The sequence below is a fragment of the Mastigoproctus giganteus genome, chromosome 10, assembly GCF_048544385.1.
Source record: "Mastigoproctus giganteus isolate SK-2022 chromosome 10, ASM4854438v1, whole genome shotgun sequence".
Classification (NCBI taxonomy): Eukaryota; Metazoa; Arthropoda; class Arachnida; order Uropygi; family Thelyphonidae; genus Mastigoproctus; species Mastigoproctus giganteus.
The window spans coordinates 13,280,201-13,286,200 of NC_143584.1; the positions used below are offsets into that span (position 1 = coordinate 13,280,201).

The following is a 6,000-nucleotide window of genomic DNA, read 5'->3' on the forward strand; positions in this document are numbered from 1 at the left end:
TGATAAGTGCGACTGAAGGGTCCTTCTGTGGAGACTGAACTCGAACCTAGAAGGGTGCTGATCGTAGCCACTATGAGAGACAAATAACTTTTAAATGATATTATACTGTGGCCATTTTATTAGGCACAACACTGTACATAAAAGCGCATTGCGGACTAATCAAAGGGATAAAGGCAGTGATGACAATCGGAAAACAAACAGAGGGGAGGGGAGGGGGAGGGGTGTATAAGCTGCTACGACAGACGCACACGAAACGGATAAAATCGACGGATGAAATTAAGAGAAGGGTTGTTCGCACGAAAAAGTGCACGAAGATGAAAGTATACGAAACGGAACGAAGCCGACATGGGATGAAAGACAATCAAAGATACGGGGGGGGGGGCGGCGGAAAATGGATAGAACGAAACTTAAACAGGCGGATCAACAGACGGACACACGCAAGAAGCGAGTTCATTTGTAAATGATGCGGCGATACGGAGATGACGGGGCAGGTACTTTGAAGAAATAACGATGCCGTATGAGCGGGTCGCCCGGGACGCTTACATTTTTGCGTGCGTCTGTGTGCGCGTGCATGTAGCGAGGAAGTAAACATCGCCTGATTAAAGCGCTAAATTACGCCGCCAAAGAATCGTTTGACTTCCATTAGCGAACCGCAATTGTTGCTGCCCCCCCAGGTGGGCCTTAACGAGGGGGCAGCTGCCGGTTCCCATCTCCGATCCGAACGGCCCCACCCAACGAACGAAGGGGGGCGGTTTATTAGCGAGGAAACTCGTAGTGCCCGAAATAAAACAACGTGACGTCACGACGGAGTTACCTGACCTCCGATCGCCGAAAACACCTCTAACGAACGACACTTCACGCCACCCTCCAATCGTCTTCTGGTGCAGTCCTCCCCCCCTCCCCCGAATATTTTTGAAACACGGCATCCAACAACTTCCTGACAGTACATCGTTTTATTCCTAGATGGCGCTGTCCGTGTAGTATTTTAAATATTATTTTTTTTTTTGCAATTATTTGCTCTTAGATAACCAACATACTTTAAAATCCAAAGAGATCACCACGAAATCCAGAAACCTTCAGCATTTGCAGCGCCCCCTTGTGGTGTTAATAAGTCGTTTATTTATAAAAATAATTGAGAATAAAATATTTACTTTCTGTCACTGTTCACATATTGCAGTAGAGTTTTTTTACAGACTCGAATCCGGTTTACAGAACTGATCTCCACGTGGAAGCAAATTTAGTTAGCATTTAGTGATGGTGGATTTTAAGCGGTGTACTCAGGGGCGGGGCCTTCCCGAGGGTAAGGTGTGCACTGCACTCGGGCGTAAGCGTTCATGGGGGCGCCTGAAAATATGAAACTTACATATACATATGAAGAAAATTTAAGGGGCGCTAAATTTCAATTGGAACTCGGGCGCCACACACCCTAGGAACGGCCCTGGGTGGACTAAATGCTGCGCGTAATGATCGTACGTTGCCTTTTTGCTGTTGGGCTTTTTTCGGGACGCGCGAGTTGGAAATTGTAAAGCGGCGACGTGTAAACAATAAATTGTGGCGAGAAAAGTCGTCTGTCATAAACGTCGGCAGCCATTTTTTCGCTGCATGAAGTGTCCGTTTAGTCGAATGGGCTGTCGCACGTTCCTCGGAGGTCAACTGTGCGACGGAAGTGGAACGTGATTTTGGCATCGTATCAAGTGAGGATGGACAGAAAAAGTGGGCGCTCGTTCTTAGAAGATTCTTTGAAGAGAAACTTTTCTTGGCCACCTTTCACTCACCTCTGCACCCGCACCTTGCCTTACCAACAAACTTTCACGTATTTCTAACGAATATCTTTTGCTTCCTCTTCTTTCATTCTTTCTTCTTCTTCTGCTTTTTCTTTCTTTCTCTGTATTTCTCACTCTCTCTTTACAATCCTCACTTTTTTTTTTTTATTTTCTACCCGTTTCTCTGTCTGTTTCACTCTTTTTCTCTATCTTTCTCTCTTTTTAAATCTGTCTACCTTTCTTTCTCTCCATCCGTCTCTCTTTCTTTCTCTCTACAGATAGTCTCACTGACACTCTCTCTATCCTTATTTTTTCTACCTATCTGTCTTTCAATCTGACCTGCTTTTCTTCGCTCTCTCTTTCTTTCTCTCTATCCTTCTGTTTTCTTTTACTCTCTTTGTCTGAATTTCAATCTGGCTATCTTTATTTTCTTCTACCTCTGTCTTTCAATCTGCCTTTCTTGTCTCTATCCACTCACTTTCTTTCTTTCTTTCTCTCTCTCCTCTCTATTCGCCTCTTTCTTTTTATCTCTCTCTCTCTATTCGTCTCACTTTCAGTCTGTCTATCTTTATTTTTTCTATCTGTCTTCCAATCTGCCTACCTTTCTTTCTTACTTTCTCCCTATCGCTCTCTCTTTTTCTCAATATTTGTCCCACTTTCAATCTGCCTATCTTTCTTCCCTCTTTCCCTTTCTTTCCTTGTCTCTATCCACTCACTTTCTTTCTCTCTATCCGTCTCTCTTTCTTTCTCTCTCTCTTTCTATTTATCTCACTTCAATCTGTCTATCTTTATTTTTTCTATGTCTTCTAACACTGCCTGCCTTTCTTTCCTCTTTCCCTTTCTTCTTCACTATCTGTCTCACTTTCAATCTGCCTATCTTTTTTCATATATTTCTATCTTTCTTTTCCTCTTTCCCTTTCTTTCCGTTTTTTTTTTTCTATGCTTGTCACTCATTCTCTTTTTTCCCTGCCCATTCTCTCTCTCTCTCTCTCTCTCTCTCTCTCTCTCTCTCTCTCTCTCTCTCTCACTGCCTTTTTTTCGCATTATTTCTCTCCGTTTTGTTCCCTTGTTTCACTTTTATTATTTCTGTTTGAATCACGAACTTTGTCATTTTTTCTCTTTCTTTTTCACACTTTCACATTTTATCTCTTTTACACTCTCTCATATTTTCTTTCCATTGTGTTTTCTGTCGCAATCTGCTTCTCTCTTTTTGCCTCTCTCACTCTGACTCTCTTTCGTCTTTCTCTCAGTCATTCTCTTCCACGCTCTCTCTATATATAGCTCTTTCACTCTCTGTCTCTATCTATCGTTCTTTCACTCTCTGTCTCTATCTATCGCTCTTTCACTCTGTCTCTTTCTATCTGTCACTATTTCATTGTCTTTCTGTCTATCGCTCTTCCTTATCCTCTATCCAGTTTCTTATTTTCCTTCCTCTAATGTTTCTCACTGTTTATTCAAGTAGCTATCTCTAACATTCTCTTTCTTTCTCTCTTTATTAATATGTTATCACGTGCATTGCACCTTCCAATGAAGGGTTGTCAGTTTTATCCTGAAAGTGGAAATGTAATCCCCACTAAACGTTTGTAACATTTTTCATTGAGTACAGCATAAATCGCGATTTCAGACAAGTCTTCAGGGATAATGTTTTCGTTGCTTTTAGGAGCGCTCGCATAAGGTGTGTATTGTATTCACCATGTCCGTCCACATGTGAAAACTAGAATTCCAGTGGACCGATAACTCAATTCCTAGTGGATTTTCATGAAATTTTATATTTCGGTTCTTTTATAAATATTTGTCCAGCTATTTATAATTTCGTTAAACTCCATTAGAAATCTAACAATTTTACCTCTGCATCTCTGGTTATCCATACTCTGCATACCTCAGATTATCCATACTCTGCATAACTAAGTACTAAAAATTCTGTTTATTGCAGTGCGCCGATTGGAGGAATAAATGACAAATATGGCGCATGCGTGGGAAAGAAAATTCTCAGTTCACGCATTGCGCATCTCTATTTTTATATATAGATGCTCAGCACGTATAATTAATTAACTGACTTTTACAAATGACTTGTACTAAACGAATGGCAAAAAGAGGAGATCGCTTGGCTATAAGCACCCTTCTCAGATCCAATGACCACCCCTTTTTTCATACCCCCACACAAAAATGACTACAAACGGCACCGATATAACTATTGCATCAATAATGAATCTGCTTAGGTAATTATCAAGTATATTAATTAAATCGAATAACATTTTTATTATCCTTTTTAATTTAAGAGTTGTTGCCATCTAAGATAATTAATTAAATGGCAAACGCATTAAGAACGTATTGTTACGACGATAATTAGCGAGAAACATTGTCAGGTGTAGACAGAAAAGATTTCGGAGTATCGAAAGCAGTTTCATTTTTATATTAATAGTTTGCCCATGAGAGTCAATTGGAATGCGATTTCAATTCGTCTGTTATTGGAAATTTCGTTGACTTTGTATCCGTTAGGTGGCACTTTAGAAATTAAGTTAACTACTAAAAGTATATCGTGTTGAGATGTTTAGTGTAATTACAGGAACTTTGAACTCTTGAAATTGACAATCAATCTTAAACAATGAATTTCGAGAAAGGTTTAAACAATGCACTGCAAGAAACATTTAAACAATGCGCTTCAGTAAACGTTTAACAATGAACTTCAAACTTTAACAATGAACTCCAACAATCGTTTAACAATGAACTTCAACAATCGTTTAACAATGAACTTCAACAAACAGTTAACAATCAGTTTGAGCTGTTCGGCTGCTGCTGGTAGCAATTTAATTGTTGCAAAACGTTGCGCGTTTCTGGAAATATATAGAATATCTGGAAAAAAAACTAAAAATACTTATATTAATTATAAAGCGCTCATGGACTATTTTTTAAATTGGATTTCAATAACTGCACGTAAAATAACATTTCTTTTAGTCAATTAGATTTTGGAGTATCGAAAGCAGTTTCATTTTTGTATTAATATACGATAGTTGCTCGAGAGAGTCATTGGAATGTGATTTCAATTCATCTCTTATTTATTGGAAATATCATTCACTTTAGGTCTGGTAGGTGGCGCTTTTGAAATTAAGGTATCTACTAAAAGTATATCTTGTTCAGACGTTGAATGTAATTCCAGGAACTTTGAACCCTTGAAATTGACAATCTTAAACAATGAACTTCGAGAAAGATTTAAACAATGCACTGCAACAAACATTTAAACAATGCTCTTCAGCAAACTTTAACAATGAACTTCAACAAACATTTAACAATGAACTTCAACAATCGTTTAACAATGAGCTGCAACAAACAATTAACAATCAGTTTGAGCTGTTCGGCTGCTGCCGACAGAAATTTAAGCTAATTGTTACAAAACGTTGCGTATTTCTGGAAATATATAGATTATTTGGAGGAAAATCTCTCGAAAAAAAGTAAAAATACTTATATCACATATAAAGCGCTTGTGGACTATTTTTTAAACTGGATTTCAATAACTGCGCGTAAAATAACATTTCTTTTATTTAATCGCGGAAAAAAATTAATTCTTTTTTCTTTTCCTAGGTCGTCATGTTTCGTTGCCGTGAAGCAAAACCCCGACATTAATGCCTCCGTCAAGCTATGTGCGCATGACAAATCAGAAACAAACGAACCATCAATCAAATTATAAAAGCTAAAAATACTCCAAGACTTACTTTCAAAAGTTACTTCGGTGGGATCCTTAACAATAAACCCAAAGTTTTGTTCACTGAGACACTACCGATACACACACACAACACTTCACATACAGGTAAGCGTCCGTCCCGATCGCTGAGGGCAGGTGAACGTTAGAAACGCCGACTGCCGACCTCGCTTCAAAGTATGGCAGTTTTCCAAGTACTTGGCGATCACTTTTTGCAACTGATGGGCAGGACACTACGAGGTGACCTAACTTGTGCGCTGAGGAAACACGCGGCTAGGGTAGAGTCGACACACGGAGCGCGTCTGTAGATTCGCTGGCTGCATCTGTCTCTCCGCTAGCGTGTATGAGAGCGGTGGAGAGGCGCTGGTGAATGACAGACTTCTTCGGGAAGGTTGGCCGCTGTCGTAAATGGAGCCCCGCCTGTGGAGGCCAGTCGACTGCCAGTGTAGGGAATGCCAGACGGCACGTGGCTTTCAGGACATGCTGAGGTTCCTCGGGGATCGGTTCGACACTTAGGACTGGCAGAGATTCAAATCGAAT

At 39.9% G+C, this 6,000-nt stretch overlaps 1 protein-coding gene across 1 annotated transcript in view; it reads right to left on the reverse strand.

The window, feature by feature from the left end:
• The window catches only part of LOC150078733 (uncharacterized), a 69,150-nt gene extending 63,424 nt beyond the window's left edge, over positions 1-5,726 (reverse strand). The window contains exon 1 of the mRNA XM_090382304.1: positions 5,474-5,726. The gene's annotated coding sequence lies outside the window, so the exon portion shown is untranslated. The remainder of the gene's footprint in view (positions 1-5,473) is intronic.
• Positions 5,727-6,000: the final 274 nt, after the last annotated feature.